This window comes from Eleutherodactylus coqui, chromosome 7 (assembly GCF_035609145.1).
Source record: "Eleutherodactylus coqui strain aEleCoq1 chromosome 7, aEleCoq1.hap1, whole genome shotgun sequence".
In the NCBI taxonomy this organism is placed as follows: Eukaryota; Metazoa; Chordata; class Amphibia; order Anura; family Eleutherodactylidae; genus Eleutherodactylus; species Eleutherodactylus coqui.
This window is the reverse complement of record NC_089843.1, coordinates 56,619,320-56,641,865: the sequence shown is the minus strand read 5'-3', so window position 1 is coordinate 56,641,865 and position 22,546 is coordinate 56,619,320. Positions and strand designations below refer to the sequence as shown.

General features: G+C 43.3%; 1 protein-coding gene across 1 annotated transcript in view; it reads right to left on the bottom strand.

Annotated features, from left to right (window-relative positions):
- Positions 1-22,546, bottom strand: part of GRK4 (G protein-coupled receptor kinase 4) — a 208,588-nt gene that overhangs the window by 178,071 nt on the left and 7,971 nt on the right. The window lies entirely within an intron of this gene.

Genomic DNA, 22,546 nt, shown 5'->3' with positions numbered 1-22,546 from the left:
CAAAAATTAAAATGAGACGACAGCACAATATAAGAGGATCCTTGGTGGAATCAAGCTTTGCGCCATAGCTCCTTCTGCAGAAAGGACGCCTTCCCAGAACTGAACACAAAGCTGATAAGCTCTTCTTTTAATTTCATGTTGAGTGGAGATGAAAGTAAAAGCTTCGATGACAAAGTATTAAACAAATCAGCAACTGAAATGCACTTAAGAATGGCAAAATGTTACTGACTACACTATGCCGAAATCCCTTCCAGAGTTGTAACATGTCCACACAGACCCGAAAATGCTTGAAATTCCTGAGTCTGATGGATTTCCTCCGGGTAAGTACAAGTATATTGCTCCTTGATCGTATGGATATTTATCAGGCAGCAGTTACATTGGGGTAGTTTCAGGCACTATGTAAATTGGAGATTAATTTGAGCCGTTACTATGGAAATATACACATATACATATAGGTAAATCCATGGCTATTCGTTGGCATATAGTATTGGTTGATTTGGTGCTATATACTAGCAATAGGACATCTGTAAGGGATACTTATATGAAGAGCAACATTTTACTTACTTAAAGGGGCTAGATCACCAAAAATGTTTTCACTCATTACAACTAGTCGGAGAAAGATATTACATGTTTCTAATACATTTTCATTTTTTGATTGTAGAACTTTTTATTCTATTGTCTATATGTGACAATGGGGGCTGCCATCTTGCCTGAGCTACATTTAACATCATTTATAGAGATTATTTACAGCAGTGGACAGGAGTGGCTCACTGACTTGTATGGGAGATGTTCTAGACATGTGGCCAGTAGTCATTTTGCATAGAGGGGGAGTAGATAGTCACAGCTTATACCCATTGTGAATGGTGGATCCTGTGTCATTTACATATGGGTATATTAGATAGCCAATTTACATATGGGTGTCACCTCTCAGTGTAATCCGGCCTGTGATGTTAAGGTTGTCACCCGAATAAATTGCTCAAACAAGCATTTTCGGGCGACTGTCGGCTGTGTACATACAGCGCCCAACCGGAAACTAAGGGGAACCCCCCCCCCCAAAAAAAATCACTCAATAGTCGTTAGTCATTCTGTTCCAGCTCACCAACACAGAACGACTAACGAGCAGCTTAGCGTAAATAGAAGTCGTTCAAACTTTGAATGACTCCTTTTTATTGTGAATAGAGGCGGACAACCGGGAGAGATCTCTGGCCACTTTGCCTCCATTCTCTGAGAGACTATCACTCCTGTGTAAAAGCAGGGAGCATCAGTCGCTGGTATAGCTGTCAGGCGCTTATGTGCCCAACAGTTGTACCTAGTAAAAGGTAGCATTAGTGAGATGGCTGCTGCAAAGCTTTTTCTACAGAACAGGAAGTATCAGACTATTGCTAGATTCTGTGGTCAGCGTGAAAAATGCAGGATTTTCGAATTTTTATTGCTTTTTAATATAGACTGTAAACAAAAGTTTAAATTTAAAAAAAAAAGTTTGAAAAAAGTATATAAACACAAAAATGTGATTATATAATAGGCCATTTCCTGATGATTCATTCTCTTTAAAGTATGCCACAGCGGCGCAGCTGTCCATCATTTTTTTTAAATTTTAATAGTTTTTATTTTATTATTGCTAATACTGTTCCTTTAAATGTTCAGCCATATTGGATACGGTGGTGGCGGTAGTATGTGGTACAGCATAACCCTGTGAGGGTGCATGGCCGTTAACCCATAAACGGTCCTCAGGAGGAATAAAGCGCACTTCAGATGGCTTTGTGACACTGTTGAGTAGAGGAGAAAGAGCATGTGCGTCGGATCTGGAGAATGAGGCCTCATGTCCACAGGCGGATTGGATTGGATTCCACATGCAGATTTCCCCAGCGGGAGACCAACGGAAACCATTTGCGGGAGATCGCGGATGTAATGGTTTTTCCATGCGGAAAAAAAAACAAAACGCAACCCCACCTCCCTAATTGATTTTAACCTTAAAATCCGCATTGCATCCGCAATTGTATTTGCGAATGCACTGCGGATCATCCGCACCCATTGACTTTTATTGGGCCCATCTGCACGGAATTCGCACTGAAATCGAGCATGCTGCGATCTGTTTTCCGCACCAAACAGTCTGCAAATCAAATCCACATGCTTAAATTCAGTTGCGGGTGCCAATGCTTCCCTATGGGCACTTTGAATTGCGGATCTTCCGCGCGGGTGACCCGTGTGGATTCCGCAAATCAAATCTGCCCATGGACATTGCCCATGGACATTGTGCCTTCGACAGCTTCTCCAAAAAAATACAATTTTCTGAGTGTTTTCAATCATTGGAAGAGCTTTTTATTTTCCCTCTGCAGGGCCTTAGCTTAGAGCATATAGCCTCTAGAAATGTTCTACTCGGGCCTAACTCCTTGGGTTGATGTCTTTGGCAGTTCCTATGGTCTAGACATCGAGAAAAAGTCAAGAAAGTTCCTGGTTTGGCAACTTCCAAGGTGTTGGATATTGTCCATCTATTGTCCTACAGATATCAGCACAGCTTCACCTCTCCCATTAATACTACAGCTGGCCTCAGACCTGCTATTGTAGTCGAAAGATCTTTAGACAAAGTTTTAAGAACCACATAATGTGCAGGGGAAGTTTATCAATTTTATAAAACAAGTATGTCTAACCAATCTATACTGACAGGGAATGGGCAAGGGTCTAGCAGGCCCACAGAAAACATAGCCAGAACCACATCCAACACAGGTCAACTATCTCTTGGGTTGGCTCGTTTTGTCAAGGAAGCAATTTAGCACTACAGGTTAACTACAAAGATCCTTAGATTAGAAGGTTTTGAACATACTATAACCTTTGCTGGGCCATTTTAATATGAAACCAAATTCAATTTACAATACCGCAGAAAGCACCCATGTCTATCGCATTCAGTTGGCTGGAAGATCCAGCCAACCAACAAGCGCAATCTTCACAGCAGCCAATCAGCAGACGCTGCAATACTGGAATGCATGAGAAAATTGGTGCTCTAGCAGATACTCTCTATAGTACAGTAGCTTGTTCCACGTACTATATTGCTCTCTTCGTGTGCCAGGATGAGTTGCTCCTTTGGACACCAGGTTCGGGTTGTTCCATTTTATAGCACAGTGTCCATGACCCTAAAGAACCTTTTATGTACAACGTAGAAACGATACACCGACTTCCAGCAACTTTTCCTATTATATGCAAGTAATTTGTTTATTTTAGGTGCTCAATTTTTCTCTTATTTAGAGGTGGCATTTCTTAGACATGAGGACCAACTTATGATGATCGTCCTGCAACAGATTAACTCTGTAACTCTGAGGTACCGTGCTCCTGACATGTCCACGTGACAGTGTTCGACTAGTGCCAATACATCCCATTGCTGGCAATAGTGGTGTGATTTTATAAGCTCCCAAATAAAACTTTACATCAAAACCAGTCGTTAAACTGTTAATATTTTTTTTTCCAAAGCCAGTTTACCTACTCTATAGAATAGAAAGTGCTTACGCATTTATGACATGAGCGCACTTTCTTGCAAATTGCCGAATTTTTCTGCCGACTATTTTTCTCATGTTCCAAAGTGATGAGTCACAAATGTCTGTGGGCTAACAAAGATTGTAATGATTACTACTACACAAGCCACGTGCACACAGATCACATATCAATACTGTAGTCACCCTGAGGGAATATGAAGCGGCCCTCAAAAGATAAAACATGAGCAAATATGTTGTTCACCTACTTGAAAATTTTTGCAAAGCTGGCTGTAGATGATTAAAGTTTAAGGGGGCTTTCCAAAAACTATTGATATGCAATAGGAAGATGTCCAAGGGTTTAAACAGTGGGGGGCTCTGGCTACAGAGACCCTCACCGATCACTAGAATGAAGCAGTTGAGGCACTCTTGAATGCTGTCACTAATCACAGGCTGAAGACAGGCTCCAGTAAGCTGTGAGGGTCATGGCACCCAGACCCCCAGTAAAGACAACTTTTGACATGTCCCTATGACACATCAAAAGTTTTTGGACAGCATGGTTAAGCATGGGAATAACGATCACATCGAAGATTCCAAAAATGATCAGTTCCAACTGATGAAAAGCTGATTCAATTGTAGGAACACGTTATTCAAGTTGTTTTCTCGGCCATCAGTAAGTAACAAATGCTAAAATAGTCCAAGAAAAGTACATTTTAGATAATCCAAATGGACATTTCCCAGAATATAAGTGGTTTTTCATGGGAAATATTTGTAGATTTATGAAATCAGGATGTTCATTATAACATGGCTAAAATAGCTAGATTCAAAAGTTATTCCCATCTTAGAATATGCCATTACATTTGTATTGGTGGGGTCTAACCTTAAAGTCGCTGGGACTGACCATGTGGTAGGGAAATACTGTGAAGGTGTAGAAGCACTAAATCAGCACTACAGCCCCTTCATTTTAAGAATCTTAAGGGCCAGCAGTTGGTCACCTACCTATCAGTACAGATATGGCACACCCTAGGCATATGCCATCACTTACTATGGTGAGAAACCCCCTTTGAAAGAGGAACTGTCATGACCTCTGACAAGTGGAATGGGATGCATAATTTTACATGTGTCCCTGCTGACACGATCACCATTTGTCCCCCCCATGTAGCACTCCCAGGTTGCCATCAGTTGCTCCCATTACATACTGATCCTGACACTTTTCTACTGTCAAGTGGGCAGCTTCCACCACTCAGTGTCAATAGCGATGTCAACTTTGATTGACACTTGGCAGTAGAGACTGCCCACTGGAATGTAGACTAGTGTTGGGCTCCATATGTAACAGGAACCCCTACAGGCGCACAGGGGTGCTATAAGAAAAATAAAAATGTAGTTAAGAGTCAGCGGAGACACGGTTGTAATGATACGCACCCATGCCTCGCTTGTCGGGGGTCATGGCACATACTAAAGTTAAGATAAGTAGAACCAGCCTCCTACAATGACATGAGGGGCATACTACGAAACCCAACGACAGACCCGGGTCAAAAGTGGAGGTTACGACACAGCAAGTCCGGGAATGGATTCCACCTACCTAGACTACCCCGTTAAAAGGGTATTTCAATGACTAATCTACAATTTCTCCCTTATTCTCTGGCTAGGAGTATAGGATATACCAACTATTATAACCTCCCTGATCTCCAAATCGCCCCAAATTATATTTGGCTGGTGCCTGTGAAGGTGAAGAACATATATCCTACAAAAGAAGCTTCCGTCTAACAGGAGCAGATCTGTAGCCCTGTCAACTGCTCAGAAAACAAATAACTACCTTTCAGAGTGTCCATAAAAACCATCAGTTTTATGTCTGGGAAAGTATTCTCCCTATGAACAGAAAAAAACATCATCTTCGGAAATGGGAATCTGAGAAGGTAACATTCTGGAAACTAGTCATCTCCTAGTGAAATGTGTTTGGAGCAAATAACCAAAGCCTGTCATGACGTCTTGTTAGCACTGAAGTAACAGCGACAAAATATGTCTGCCTCTTTGATGTCCCTGAAGCTACTTCAATGGGGTTTTTAAAATCCATTTTATCGGTTAGGAGCCGACCATGTGGAATGGAAATCTGTTCCTGATAGATTTTATGTTTTAAAAGGTAAATCAACCCAAAATGTAAAATACCTCTTTTCTGTGCAGCTAGTTTACATTTTTTGAAGAAGCGTTCATAAGACCTCATACTTCACTATTTGCTGGTTATTTCCTCGTAAATGGTGACACGCTTTCCTTCTGTTCTCATAACTACGATTGCAAAAGATAAGTCTTAACCCTTTCCAATCCAATCTGTATCCTGGTTTTCCTAGGGGGCTTATTCTTTTTCTGCCATTATACAATTGCACTATATGCGGGCTACACCAGTACTGCATGGGGTGACACGTTGGATAGCGTCCGACAGCAGAGAGGTTGGCAATATACAGTAAGAGAACTGTGACGGACTTCTTCCAACATCGGAGCTGTACAGCCTTAAATCATAATGTCTTTAGACGTCAGACAGTGGATTGGAAAGCGTTAAAGCCATCTATAAACATGGAGATGTAGCATCTACCCAATAGAAAAGTTCAACTGTTACTTTTTGCCATTAAAGGGGTTTACCACTTCTAGCTGTTTTGCTGCAGGAAGCAGACAGCTTCGTACATTGAGCAGTGGCCCAGGTTGGTGCTGCAGGCCGAGTACTAAGTGAATGCAATACTAACCTGGGCCACTGCACAATGTACAGAGCTGTCTGCTTCCTGGCTAAAAGTCAGACAACCCCATTTTACTATAATGGAGATGATGGGAACCAATCCTTGTGATCAGTTTCAACCTCATAGGTTAGTATTCTCCATTCGGATAGTTAAGAAACATCCAATTGCTATGTTATAAATGCTTCTAGTTGTAAAAGCTCTTTTTCCCCTCCTTACCACTTACACATCGTGAGTGAACAAGGTTAAGCACCCCTACCCAACTGATGACTACTTTTTCATATCCAGCCATGTCTGCACAAGAATAAACTGGTCAACACTTTCTGTAAGATCAAAAGATTCTTCTTCTGCCGCCGCCATCATCATCATGACAGCGACCTACCAGGATATCCTAGACAACCAGGACATGTTTATAGCCACAAAGCAGATATTGGCAGATAAAGTGAAGCTTACAGCATTGCCAGAACACCAAAAAGTGAAGACACCGAATGCCAATGTACTAGATGTTCTGATAACACAAAATTACTATTATGTCTTACATCATTTTCCACCATCCAAAGCTCCAATGTAGTGGTTGCCAAAAACTGATCAGAATTTTCATGGACACTTAGTAACCGAAATAGACAAATGCCTCCAAGTCATATGTGACTCAATTTATACAAATAAAGCCCTGCACGAATAGGATGACATAATCCCCGAGAATAATCAACCTATAATCCTGCTGCATCTAAAATAATGCCCTTTGATAAAAAGTACAGTAACCCCAGTTTTTATTTTTCTGCAGTACCCGTTGAATGCAAAATCAGGAACACTAATACATCAACTATCAAAAGGTCAGTGGATGGTTAGAAAAATTATTGTATGGCTGACCATTCAAAGCTATATTTGTGGTAAGCACTTCCAAAAGATTGCCAGTTACATCTATTAAAAGGTTACAGGTAAAAATATACAGTAGGGGATCCAAAGACGGTCCTATGTCTCCACCAAGGAAGTCAACGAGGCATCTTTTAATCTGTTCCTCTACTTGCCTAGATATTAGAGATTTTGGAAAGTTTCTTTCTAAATGACTCCTGGGTATGCCAGTCTCTGAAGGTTGTCATTCTAGAGGACAACTCTACATGTTCAAAAAAATACATCTCCGAGGATACATTGACATACTAAGTGTTTCGTATGGAAGGTCCGCAGCTTAACAAAGTGCCAGCAAAGTAGAGGAGATCTTAGTTGGTCAAAAACAGGACCTGAAACAGATGGATCGATGGGATGACAGAGAAGAACAACTGCAAGTAATTCATCCTCTTTTTTCCTCTGATCCCAGGATAGAATTTGTTCCAAAAAGAGAGGGTTGCGTTAATAAATTTCATCTACACACACTAGATATTTTCTGCTCATACAAGGATCTACAGTGCGGATTTAGAAATTTGCAGCATTTTAATTCTTTCTGCAAGTTTTCACCATGAATTTCTTCCTTTGCAATGCATTGCGTAAAACTCATGGTAAATCATTGACAAAGTCCAGTACAGATCCACTGTAGATTCACTGCAGAAAATTAGAAGATTAATCCTGCCTTTTCTCCATGACCTGGGCTTCAACTGATGAGTTGAAGAAGCTGTTCGTAAACCCATTTCACCATATTTGAGCATGCCTATATTGAACAGCTATCATTTGTAAAAGGATGGCTCTGAATCAGCCAATGACCGCATCCAACATCTGTCATAGGGTTTCATGTCACTGAAAGGCACTAACGCTTGGAAGAAAACTCATTACACACTTACGGTCATCTTCAACCTCTAGGTTAAACGGGTTGTCCAGTTGAAGATTATAAAGGCCCTTCCTTAGGTTTGGCCATCAATAGTAGATCAACAGGGGTCTAGAGCCACAGATTCCCAATTAGCTGTTCTCTGGGTGTACAGGAAACAGATAGCTCCATTTCCACTGCAGTGGCTAGGCTTGGTATTACAGGCAAAGTTCCCATTGAAATAACTTTGCAGTACCAAGCCTGGTCACTGCTCTGGGAACAGAGCTGTCTGTTTCCTGTAGATAACTGCTCAGTACATAAGACCACCAACCAGGTGAACAGCTGATGGGTGGGGCTCCCAGGTTACTGACCCCCACTGATCTACTAATGAAGACTTATCCTGAGGATAGGCCATCAATAGTTTACAACAGAACAAGGACTGCCTTTCAGCTAGCACTATGTGGCACATTTTATATACAGTATGTAACCCCAGCTGCAAAATACTTGCCATTTTCATAACTCAACAAGACTTCACTGCCTACCATTCAAAGCCTTATAACGTGCTACTAGTAATATGGGCCAGTGACAGGTCAAAAATAGTAATAAGACCACAATTAATTAAGAAAATTATCTGGACACACAGTAAGGGCCCTATCCTTATACCTCGTACCTTTTGAACAACAGGAGACACTCAAGGGCCAACAGGGACAGATGATGGACAGACTTGTTTTGGTAGTTGTCCAAGATGGAATAATGTAGAAAAGGGCAGAAGTATTAAACCAACAGCCTGGAATCAACATACCTTACCACTTGTCAAACTGAAGCAGACCGAGAAGTGGCAAATTAAATTGGAGCAGACGTCATACAGGAGGTTTCTCCACAGTGCTGCCTTTTGTCAGACCGAAAACACGTTCACAGAGTAATTATATCATTACATACGCTTTTGACCATTTCAGAATGTTCAACCACATGGACCGCGTTAATTGCCATTTGTTACATCACGAATTTTACTGCTGTCCTTTCACATCAGAGATATCCTAATACTAAGAAGCTTCTTAGTCTTCAAACAAAACAACAAAGACTTCAATAGCTGAAGCGACAATCTCCAAGGCTTGTTTTTCTAACTCAATGACGTCAAGACAAAAGATGAGGGACGCATCGGCTTCGACCTGAGACATTATTTCTATAGACGTCAGAGCAGCAACTGTATAGATTAGGACACTCCATCAATCCCATTAATTCCTTCCATTTAAAGGTGCTCTCCGAAGGGTTTTCTTAGACGTTGTGTAGGGACTAGGCTTCTATATTTGCACTAGGTTTCTTTCTTAAAGCCCATTTACACAGGCATCAAATTCGTGTGAACAAGACATATAATGTGCGGCGTTTCGCTCATCGCAAAGCACATGGATAGGCTGTCCGTGTACTATGTGATGCGCCCAAGAATTTCGCCATCAGTGTATATTCAGCCTTGGCATGGCATATTGTGTGTGTAGAGAGTTTCTTCTTGCCTAGTTTTAGACTATCAACCGTGAAACTGTATGTGCGTGTCTACATCGGGCGGAAATGCTGATGAATATCCATAGCAGAAAATTTTGCGGCATTTCCACATCCAAAATAGTCAAAACCCGCATCTGTACTGGGCGCAGCAACACTAGGCAGGCGATGCCATTTCTGCATCATCTGACCAGCCGCGCTGCGCTCAGTACAAGCGGCTGCCAGGTTCGAGGTGAAGGAGTGCGCTGACAGCCAAATACTTCAGAAGTGAGCGCTGTATCTTCTGAAATCAGTAGCGGGTACAGAGCCGATTTTGAGTCAAAATCCACACCCATGGTTTTGACTCTGCATTGGATACATTCTGCTACATCTCCACCCATTGGTAACACTTTTCATTTTTAGGGCTCACTCATCGAAGCGTATTTAGGCTGAGTATTACACAAAAGTATTCTTTTAAATGCGTAATACACAGTCCTAAAAGCCCATTGGGCCATTCAGACCTGCGTATTATGTGCCTGAAAAAAAAACAAGTTTGGTGCGGAATATGCACCATTATAGTCTATGGGTGCATAAAATACGGATGTTACATGTATATTTGCTGTGTACTGCATAAGGCTTCCTGTCCACAGGAAGCAGCCCCCCCCCGCCCCCGCGGGGGGGAATATCACTGGCCATATTCCGCAACAGCCGTGGACAGGGGGCCTAATATGCAGGCAAAATACGCTTGTGTGAAAGAAGCCTTAATGTTGGCGACAGACTGATGATAAGCTACGTAAGCAGACAGATCTTCATTTGCTCTCTCCTCAGCCCTCCATTATGTTTAATGAACTCCCTTCCCCTTTTCGTCTTGGATTCTGCTCATGTGATTGATTCGCTGACAAAGCATTTTGCTGTAATTGTTAATTTATTAAGATGCATAAACCATGAAATAGAAAGAAAAAAAAAGGAGGGCTATCCTGATGAAAAATCCATTTTTACTAGCCAATATGACAAACAATACTCACTCCTAAACTAGTACAACAAAAGGCCACACACATCTATAGTAACACATATACGGAAAAGGAGGAAAAGGTGCTGAGTAGAGATGAGCGAACGTACTCGGTAAGGCCGATTTCGCAATCGAGCACCACGATTTTCGAGCACTTCACTACTCGGGTGAAAAGATTCGGGGGTCGCCAGGAGGCGGGGTGGAGTGGGGGGTAGCAGCGCGGAACAGGGGGGAGCCCTCTCTCTCTCCCTCTCCCCCCCACTCCCCTCTGCAACCCCCCGCTCACCCACGGCGCCCCCGGAATCTTTTCACCCGAGTAGTGAAGTACTCGAAAATCACGGTGCTCGATTGCGAAATCGGCCTTACAGAGTACGTTCGCTCATCTCTAGTGCTGAGTGAAGAGACATCGTTTTGAGTTTGAGTGCAAACAATCACAAATGATAGACTAGCTTAAAACACCCCAAAAATGTGTGAACTATGGTAAGTTTCCATTTCCTGGACTTACACCTTCTACAACACACTCATGATACAGGCGCAGTAAATACTGAGAAGGGTGCAAACCCCTGAGGAAGCTGCTGTTGTGGGTGTTACACATAGCGCTTGCAGGGACCGCTCCTCCAGCCCGGACCCTTCTTTACTGGTCACATTTACCTCTCATTTTTAGATCTCTCCGATTGGTGTTTCTGAGGTTATTTTTGCTAGCGCTGCGTTTACGGCGGTTTCAGCAGCACGGTCATGCATTTTTGACAACGTTTTGGCTGCGTTTTTAGCACAGCTGAAAACTTACCCAAGGATGCTGGAAAAAAAAAAAAAAATCAATCCTCACCTAGCTGCAGCCGTCTGGGACTCTCCAGCTGCTGTCCAAAGCTCAGTGCAGGCCGATCCTCTGTCGGCCACTTGTCAAGCACACAGAGGATCTTCTGCCAGTGATGGGGATTAAGTTCCCCACCTTCAGCAAGAGATTGCTCTGATTGGCTGAGGCCACTGAGTGTCAGCTGGCTCCGCCAATCACAGCCAGCGCTGAATGAATGGCTGCAATTGGTGCATTGAGCGCTGGCTGCGATTGTCGGAGCTGGCACTCAGAAGCCTCATCCAATCAGAGCAATCTCTTGCTGGAGGCGGGGAATTCAATCCCTGTCACTAGCAGAAGATCGTCTGTCGGCTTGACAAGTGGCCAAGATCTTGCATGGAGCCCTGCAGAGTCCCGGACGGCGGCAGCTAGGAGAGCATCCCCTTTTTTTATTACGTAGTGCAGCTAGTGCTGGCGTTTAGCACTGCCAAAGACGTAGTACCAAGTTGTGCCACTTTTTCAGCAGCGCTGAAACCGCTTTCCCTTCATCTCAAATGGGCGACGCAGGGCTGAAAACGGCCAAAGATAGAACATGCATGGCTGTTGAAGACGCTGCGTTTTGACACTTGTGTGAGCAGCCCCATTGAAATGAATGGGAGTGTTGTACATCGTTTATCGCAGTGCTAAACGCTATACAAAAACGTCTGTGTGAGGGAGGCCTCATTGTTCCTTGCGCCTCTGTGAATGTTTACTGTGTTATACCTAGTTGTATTGTAGCAGGTCTAGGTTCAGTGCCCACTAATGATTGGCACTCTCAAGCATTATTGATGCACTACTGGATGCTTATTTAGGTTTTTAAACTGTCCTTTGTCTTTGTATTTGCATATTATAATGCATTTGTTGATAGGTGTGTGTTGTGTAAACACACTTTACAATAGTAGTTCTTAACACAGTAGCTGGCCAACCAGTACCATGGTATTTTTGCAGTACATCGTGCATGTTATAACAAAAGCCTATGTTTTGTGACTATTTTTAGTTGTTCTAATCGACATCTGCAGTGGCACTGCAGCAAGGCCCTGCAGAGGAGTGACTGGCCGAGGCTCCGGTGCCCATTCAGACTGCTGCGGAGGGGTGAAAACGTCGGCGTGTTCTGCATTTGCTGCAGAAGGAGGGCAGCACAGTGCCGGGGACAGTAAGCTGCCAGGAGCGCCGGGGTACGCAGGGGGGGGGGGGGGAACAGCAACGGAGACACTACACTGCCAGCAGCAGCGGTATTCTTGAGCCAATCGGGAGCTTTGGGTGTGACAGAGGCGTTCCTTCATGGAAGCCCTGTCAAACCCCTAGCTTCCGGTGGCGTCAAGGTACACTAATACCAATGTAGTATAAGTACTTTGTGTCTTGTTGTTGTGCTCAGTCTTACAATAGTGTATAACATGTGACATGAAGCTCTTCCATAACCTCACCTTTGTAGCAGAGGTTGTCTGTTACCCAGATTTAAGCCTCTTACACAGCTCTTCAGTTAATGACTGTTTCAACCTACATATGAAAATGATGATGATAATCATCATCTGTTTGGTATAATTGATTAATCAAACACCCAACTACAATCCTACAAATTCCCTAACTTTGTGCAAGTGTCCCTAGAAGAACGGATGCTGTTTTGTAGACAAAGTGTGATCACACCAAGTATTGATTTGATTTAGATTTCTCTTTTGTTCACTTTATGTTTTAACTATTAACACCTCTATTTTTTGAAATCCTTCTTACTTTGCAGCATGTTTTCCACACCAGCCTAATACTTTTGCACAGTACTGTACATGAATGGAATATATAACAAAATGGCTACATAGGTAGATCTTACCGTATATGCTCATTAAGCTATGAGTCAATGTAAATTCGTTGTAAGGCAGATATAACACTCAATATACTTTATCGATTTCCAAAAAGATTAGAAGAAACCTCTAGAGAAACATCTGTCACTTGTACTTTGGAAAGGAAAAACAATTCCTTCTGGACTAGTAATAGCAATAAGATTCCTCCCAGGATCAATGTTCTTCTGCAGTTAAGGGACAATCAAGTAGACTTCCCAATAATCAGAAATGGAATAAAAGAGAACTTTTCACTTGGATCAGTAAATGGAGACACATTTTATTATTTTATAATTGTTACAATCATTACTTATAAGAAGTTTTATCACAAGAGTATCTGTCCTTTAGTCCGGATCAGTGGGCAGAGTGGAGCCACCAATCAGCACACGGAGACATAGTTACAGATACTAAGTAAGCAAGTCTGTTTTGGTATAAATAGTCAGTAAACCCCTAAATTGCCATCTCTATTGAATGGAAGTTTTTATTTAGGGTGATATCAAACAGTATTTTTTAGGAAAACGCCACTGCAGTTTTTCTAACCACACTCTCAGATTAAACCACTTCCAAGGGGCGCAATAAACCTTGAATTGGTACCATTATCGGAGACATTTATGGCAAATCAAAAGTATCACCATAAATGTCCAATAGGTGGGAGGGCTGGAAGTGGAACTTATATGGAGAAAGGGGTTTCCTTCTCCCTCAGTCGGGGCCTACAGTGCAGCATATGTCTCCTTCCCCACCTGCTGTGAGAGTGCAGGAGGGTGAGGAGTCAGAGGATGCTCAGAGCGCTCCGGCCGGCGTCCATGTAACTGAAAGAGTTTGTATCAAGTTTCTTACAAGCGGTTCAGCAAGTGGGATGGAGCCAGAGCCACCATACTAAGCAAGGGACACCATTACTAAGCGGGGTCCACTATTAAGTTGTGGCCACAAAGAGACGCGATTACCAAGTAGGGGTCAGAAAGGGGGACACTCTTACTAAGCAGGAGCCACAAAGGGGCCAAACGTTACTAACTGAGGCCACAAAGGTGGGCATTTATTAAATGGGAGGCCATTATTACTATATAGGAGCCACAGACAAACACTTATTAAGTAGTGGCCACAGAGAAGGCACTATTATTATGGGAGGCATTGAGAGAAGCATTTTGAGTTTCGGCAGGATTGGTAGTTGTGTAGAGAGGAGTCATGGCTAAGAAAATTCTTCATGATGGCCTGGACCCAGAGAGAGAAGAAAAAAAGAAAGCAGACGTCACCAGAAACAACATAAGAGAAGACGTCACCAGTGATTACTGGAGGTACCTGCACTGTAATCACTATCACTGTGTAGAACTGGTATTTGACTATTATATGGTGGCTGCAATTTTTAGAGGTATACTAAAGTTGGGCTGATGTATCTAAGCCCATGTGTTATAAATGTTGTCTTACACAACATTTTCTTTTCTTTGGGGAAAGGGCAATTCAGAGTTTCGCCATGGAGCCCCATGAGTTCTATGTACTGTGCCCTCTGCTTGCACGCATGTATGTCTCTCCATTGTAGATGATGATATTACCCCGCTAGCCCACATACAGTACCCCTAGATTCTAACGGCCAATACTGCCTTTATATTGCTGAACGGATATATGGGGGGAAAAAATAAGCATCCTGCCTTTTAGATGAGCTGCAGTTCAGTATCTGAAGTCTGCCTGAAATATTAATGTACTTAAAAAAGTGAACTCCAGTCACTCTTGCTTGTGCTTTTACCATTTCACATCATCATTTATTTACAGCACTCTATAATGGGTTGCTCGGTGAAGTTCTCCTGGAGCATAACATGGCTTTGAGGCAGAAAGCTAATAATTACACAAGGCTGCAGACAATACATACATTATGAATAGGGCACCATGTATCAAACCGAGCAAAAGCAAGTTGACTCTTTAAATTCCAAACTAAAGCATGCATGTTAATAAATTGTGTTGTCTGATATACAGTATGAACTGTTATGTCTGTATCGGGTGTTAACCCAATGATAGACAGAGAGATGCTAATGTAAGAGCAGCACCAACACCTTACGCCAAGAGCCAAAAGGTCAGCACATGAAATATACAAAAGTTGATTATAAATCCAACGTACACAAATAGTGACATTTGGGATTATTATATATTATATATGTGTGTGTAATGTGGTCATCCGACCACATGGTGGCAATATTTTAGTTAAAAAGTTACAAACTGACACAGAACATGCTAAGGCCCCCTGTCCACGGGCGATGCGAAGTCCCGCGGCAGATGTCCACCGCGGGAGCCGCCGCCGCCGATTCTCCGCCTGTCAGCCCTATCTGATAGATAGACTGGCCGCGGAGAATCGGGGCAATTGCCCGCCGCGAGCAGAGAATCGCAATGATTCTCCGCTTGTGGACAGGTGCTGACTAGAGATGAGCGAGCATACTCGCTAAGGACAATTGCTCGAGCGAGTATTGTCCTTAGCAAGTACCTGCCCGCTCGGGAGCAAAGGTTAGGGTGCCGGCGCGGGTGACAGGTGAGTTGCGGCAGTCAGCAGGGGGGAGCGGGAGAGAGATCTCCCCTCGGCTCCTCCCCGCTCTCCCCCGCCGAATCTTTGCTCCCTAGCGGGAAAGCACTCACTAAGGGCAATGCTCGATCGAGCAATTGCCCTAAGTGAGTATGTTCGCTCATCTTTAGTGCCGACGCTTTCTATAGCAATGCTATGGAAAAGCGTCGGCCGGCGAAATCACGCCCGTGGACAGGCACCCTAAGACATATAAAATAAATAAATATATCGTGACAGGTTCCCTGTAATCAGATCCAGTCTATTACTGCCATAGCTCTTCCACATGCGGTCAGGTGAACTACAGGTGTAAATGGCCTTTAAAAATTACACTCCCTGATTATCAACAACTCCTCCCTGATAACAGTCTTTTCTGCAGGAGGGTAAAGAGAAGCGATCTATGGAAGTGAATATTACAGAAGTTTTAGAGAAAGGGAAATCTGCATACACAACTGAAACATAGTAATATCGTATGCTAGGCTGAAAAAAGACAAATGTCCATCCAGTTCAGCCTGGACAGCTGCTTTACAGCACAGAAAGCAAATTATGGTTAGAAACTAGATGCAAATGATTCCTACAGGTGTCTCAGGTTTTGTAGATTACTTTCAAACCCTCTGATTCTGTAGAACCAGTGTTTGAACTGCATTACAAACACCCTAGGGGAGGATTTAGGCAGTTTTGCTTTTCAGGACTGAGCATATTTTCTATTATAATAGCAAGAAAAAGGCAATTAACCAAAGAAGACATACAGATAATTTTAACCCTTTAGAAGTGTAGATCTGTTCTACAGAGAAATTGCAAAGAAAGCCAAGGTGGCAGTCTATAGTTTCCTATACTATCAAAAGGACTTGGAAATTGGAGTCAACTAGGGCAGTAAGAGGTCTGGAAAATGAAAAGCCACTACAAAATCAGATTACAAGTTTTTGAGAGTCAACAGTTTGCATGATCGGCGGCTCACAACACAAAATCTTCAAGCACAGCTTAATGCGGCAAAAAGTAAACTAGTTTCCATTTCAACTGTGAAGAGAAAACTTCTACCTGCAGGTTTGAGAGGAAGAATATCGTTAAGAAAGCCACTGCTACGATTGCAAAATAAATTGGTATGCCGTCTAGTAGGATGGTTCCTAAGTGTGAGACATTAACTGTCAAACATGGAGGAGGAAGCGTGATGATCTGGGGCTCGTTTGCTGAATCCAGAGTTGGCAGCTTGCATAGGGTGACTGGACAAAAAGGGCTACCACAGCATTTATATTTGCCATGCAATACCCTCTGGTGTCTGCCTAGTTGGTCAAGAGATAATATTACAGCAACACAATGATCCAAAACATACTTCTAGGTTATGTCACAACTACTTGAGATGGCAAGAAGAAGCCGGTAGGCTTCAAAGAATGTAATGGCCTGCACAGTCTCCAAGTTTAAACTCTGATGAGCTTGTTTGGAATGAACTAGACAGTAGGTGAAAGCAAAGCATCCTGCAATGCAGCATATTTGTGGGAACTTCTGCAACAACGTTTGGAAGAAATTTCTGAACAATATCTGAATTTAATAGTAGAAAGAATGCCTTGATTGTGTAACGATTTTATATCGACTAAAGACGGCTACTTTAATGAGTCATTGAAATCAACGCGAGCCGTTCCAGTTGCAATTACAAGTGCCCGCTACTACACAGAGGTCGGTGCGGGGACTTCCGCTCCGACCTCTGTGTATTTGCAGCGCTGACAGCATGCGCCCGCTCAGCTGATCAGTCGGGGTCCCAAGCGACGGACCCCAGCTGATCAACTATTGATAACCTATTCTAAGGATAGGTTATCAATAGTATTCTCAAAAGTAAAAAGATACAAAAGGATAGCAAAAGCACTCATTGGCTGTTCCTATGATTTTTCTGAACTGGACACCCCCGTTAATACTGGGAGACCTGACTTTTCATATGATAGTTGATCGGGACACGATACTCAGGCTTAGCTAAACAAAGGGGGGGGGGGTCAGATTGGAAAAAATATTCTACAGTATTCAAAGTTCATTAGACATATTTACGAACTCCAAATCATACCACTGGATATGACAGATGCATGAAGGACTGGCTTTACAACAGTTAACATCTAGAGTATTAAAGGAAATGATCTCACTCTGGCTCTGAAGGCAGGTTTCAGGTTACTTTTGCAAACCCTGACTGTCAACAGTCAATCAATGACTGTAGAGATGCATAAATCCAATTCAGTCTACCGAGCCAGCCCCAAGATAGCATCCCCATCCGTCTAAAGAGCCACCTTCATTGAGGGAAACCTCCTTAATGGCTATAAAATGTGCACCCCGAGTCAACTGGGGCCCGGGGCATTAAGTGCATGGCTTTCTCCTTCTCTCTGCACCGTTCTTGTCTCCTCATGGAAAGATGGAGTACATCTGGGCAGCGGAGATCAATAAAACTATTACGATAAGACAAGTAGACAGATCTTACAGTGCTTCAGGACAGCAGACTGGACAGGATGAGGTATATATTTATTTCATCTCCTTATTTACCCGTAATCAGAAAATGTTAACAGTGGTCAGATCAATACAATTTCAGCATCTTCATTTATTATTAAGAACGAACTTCTTCCGATTTCTGCAGACACACTAATATTCATAACAGAAATTCACCAGGTTATGGTTGGCACTTATGAAGGTGAAGCACTTTCTTTGCATCTTCTATAAAGGGACCCATTAAAGAATTGTATAAAATGCAATTGCATTAAGTTATCAAAGACTTCAAAATCCCTGCAATTACCTAACAAATCCATCAACAGGCTGTCATAGGATACATGTGTGCAGTAAGGAGTGCGCAAACAAGGGCGTAACTTTAAAGCTCCTGGGGCCCAATGCAAAACTTGCCTTGCGCCCCCCACCTACCATGTGTCATTTATAATACACCCTACAGCTACCACCCCCTACTAATGCAATATATTACGGATCTGTGATTCATGCAATTCTAGGACTATTCAGTGTTAGTTATTGACCTCACTAATTCCCCCGGTCAAAGTCAATCATTTTAGGTTATAATCGACTTGCTGATGGATTGTGACTACTCAACACGAAGCTTCATTTAAAGGGGACATGTCATTGGATATAGTCAATGAAACTGGGTGCATAGCTCCACAGCCATGGCAAGACTGACACTTTCTATCCCCATTTTTTTCCATTCTCACCTCCATCCTCAATATACGAAATTGACAGTTCAATGTCACCCATTGAGAATGAACGTTGAGGACTACCCACTTGACATATTGTTCCATACAGCCAATCCCACTGATTTTATGCCATAACAGGTCCTCTATACTAACGAATTTGAGAGCTAGAATGCTAAAATAAGGGGCAAGCACAGAGGGCTTTTGGCTCTGTATCCAGCGCTGGTATCTTGACTCATTGGAACAGCTCCAAGATCCATTAGATAGCTAGCTAGAGGGCCGGTTATAATGATATATATAGGAAAAAGCCCTCAATGACTGACTCGCCACTAATTCTCTAACATCCCACTGTTGTACAGATGTGAAATTTGGTACAACCATTCTAGGTTTCAAATAGGAAAAGTAAAGGGGTCACAACTTCAATATTCATAACTGAGTGTGAAAATCTGTAATACATGAGATAGTTCTTTTCTCAGAAACCATAAAACTTAGGGAAATGATTTGTAGACTGAGGCGAACCCACCTCGCCTCTGTGCGTGCGTATATACTGAGGCGAACCCACCTCGCCTCTGTGCGTGCGTATATACTGAGGAGAACCCACCTCGCCTCTGTGCGTGCGTATATACTGAGGAGAACCCACCTCGCCTCTGTGCGTGCGTATATACTGAGGAGAACCCACCTCGCCTCTGTGCGTGCGTACATACTGAGGAGAACCCACCTCGCCTCTGTGCGTGCGTACATACTGAGGAGAACCCACCTCGCCTCTGTGCGTGCGTACATACTGAGGAGAACCCACCTCACCTCTGTGCGTGCGTACATACTGAGGAGAACCCACCTCGCCTCTGTGCGTGCGTAGATACTGAGGAGAACCCACCTCGCCTCTGTGCGTGCGTAGATACTGAGGAGAACCCACCTCGCCTCTGTGCGTGCGTAGATACTGAGGAGAACCCACCTCGCCTCTGTGCGTGCGTACATACTGAGGAGAACCCACCTCGCCTCTGTGCGTGCGTACATACTGAGGAGAACCCACCTCGCCTCTGTGCGTGCGTACATACTGAGGAGAACCCACCTCGCCTCTGTGCGTGCGTACATACTGAGGAGAACCCACCTCGCCTCTGTGCGTGCGTACATACTGAGGAGAACCCACCTCGCCTCTGTGCGTGCGTACATACTGAGAAGAACCCACCTCGCCTCTGTGCGTGCGTACATACTGAGGAGAACCCACCTCGCCTCTGTGCGTGCGTACATACTGAGGAGAACCCACCTCGCCTCTGTGCGTGCGTACATACTGAGGAGAACCCACCTCGCCTCTGTGCGTGCGTACATACTGAGGAGAACCCACCTCGCCTCTGTGCGTGCGTACATACTGAGGAGAACCCACCTCGCCTCTGTGCGTGCGTACATACTGAGGAGAACCCACCTCGCCTCTGTGCGTGCGTACATACTGAGGAGAACCCACCTCGCCTCTGTGCGTGCGTACATACTGAGGAGAACCCACCTCGCCTCTGTGCGTGCGTACATACTGAGGAGAACCCACCTCGCCTCTGTGCGTGCGTACATACTGAGGAGAACCCACCTCGCCTCTGTGCGTGCGTACATACTGAGGAGAACCCACCTCGCCTCTGTGCGTGCGTACATACTGAGGCGAACCCACCTCGCCTCTGTGCGTGCGTATATACTGAGGAGAACCCACCTCGCCTCTGTGCGTGTGTATATACTGGGGAGAATCTACCTCACCTTTATGTATATATACTGGATGGCTGTAAAGTACATAAGGACTGCAGGAATGGAACATGACTTTAAGGCTAAGAACGGGCTACAATCTCCAGTCTGGGGTTACATTTTAATAAAAAGGGGAGCTACCTTTCAGGGTAAAAAGTGAGGAGAGTGGGAGGGGTGGCACATTCTGCAGAGGGACATCGGTACATGCAGCCTGAGGAGAATCTAACGCTCCTCTATGTGTATATGTATTTTATTCCTCGGTTCTTTTGAAGTAACCACGACTTCATAAAATTTTCTGTGCGAACAACATGTACCTGTACCAAATTAACTCAGGCGAAGCCGGGTATATTAGCCAGTCTATCATATGGAACAGAACTAGTAAATTCTTGTATTGCCAAGGCTTATGGCTCATTATAGTGATGTTAATACTTCCAATATAATCTCAGCTATGTGATGTTAAAAGGACCACTCCAGCAAAAACCCATTGTACTATCCCTACCCTCCACAACTGATTGCCTATCACACTCTGGAGATGTTTGTGTATTGCAGCCACTTCCATGCAGTGCATCCCCCTTTCTGATGCTCATCAACCACCATCCTGATGGTAAAAGATTTTGGTTTCACTTTCACATCTATTCCATTATGCATCAGCAAAACATAATCTAGAGGCTATACTATTTCTGCCTATCAGGGGCTAGTTTAATTATCATTACCTTCCATGTCCACCTAAATAAGCTGCAGTTCAAAAGTATACAGTCAGGAGGATGAGTTGTGATCTCCTCTATTATACTTGTATGACAGGAGCTGTGTGATTATAATTAGTAACTGTAACAGGAGTGCCTGTGTCCCCATATAGGCAGTTTCTGTGGTAGGATTCATGCAACAGCGGTCACAATGAGAAATTCACTAGTTTTAGAAAAGCATAACCCCAAGTAGATCTGAGTCGGTCACAATTGAGATCACATGACCATCTGAGAAAAAAAAAAAAAAAAAGAGTTTCAAAACTTGAAATTCTGGTACAACCCCTTTAATAATGCAGACAATGCTGATAGCAGAAGCTTATTCTATACCTTGCCCAGCACATTTGGAAGATCCACTCCGCAGTAGGTCTTTGATGATCATCAAGATGACTGGATCTCAACATAAGAGACAGGGTATAAAATTTCCAAAAAAGGGAAAGAATTTCCTTTCCCTATTACCAAGATCCAACTCAGCTATCACATAGAAGGGGTATTTGTTGATTATGACTGACTGACTGACTGCGTATGGAAGGCGATAACTGCTTTCCCAACTTGATATACATTAGCATCAATTGTCACTTCTCTTTCCAAACTGGTCTTGGCACGTTATACATAATCTATTACTCCACAGAGGGCACCAATGAGAATGCTCCTCCCAAGGAGAGTAGAGTAAGAAAATGTGCTTCATCTTGATACATGATAGAAATGGATTCGGAATTTAAAATAGTTGTTACCACTTTTTGCACCATTCTCGGAACCGTGAATAGAATTGTTCTTTCCAAGCCTCACTTCCTTTCGGTGACCAATCACCTGCCCTGTCCGCCATCTCTGGACATTATTACTCTATTGGAATGTACAATACAGGCTGGATAATAGGCAAGAAATTCAGATAGCCAGTTTAAATATAGCAAGTTGTATCTAAAGTTAGAAATGTTCTCAGGAATATGTTTAAGTACTTGTGCGCCTCTGGGATTCTGAAATGAGTTGTGAGGCCCCACAGCAAATGAGCTAATGTTTTTCAGCTCCTGCACACTACATCACTGGGGTGATTTAGCACAGAACACATTATCAATTGTAATAAACTGGCCCTACTCATGATATTTCTGGCATGCGAGTAACATGGGTTCAGGAGTAGAGTAGCGGTACAGAATTAAAGGGTTGATCTCAAAACTTCTGCAACAGTTCATAGTGAGAAGTGCTACATGATGCATGCATAGAAGTCAGCAAACTTTGCAACTCTGAAAGCCATATTAATGGTACTGCCATACAAAAGGGACTGAACAGAAATACACATGACGAATTCATTAGTGTCATCACCAATGAAA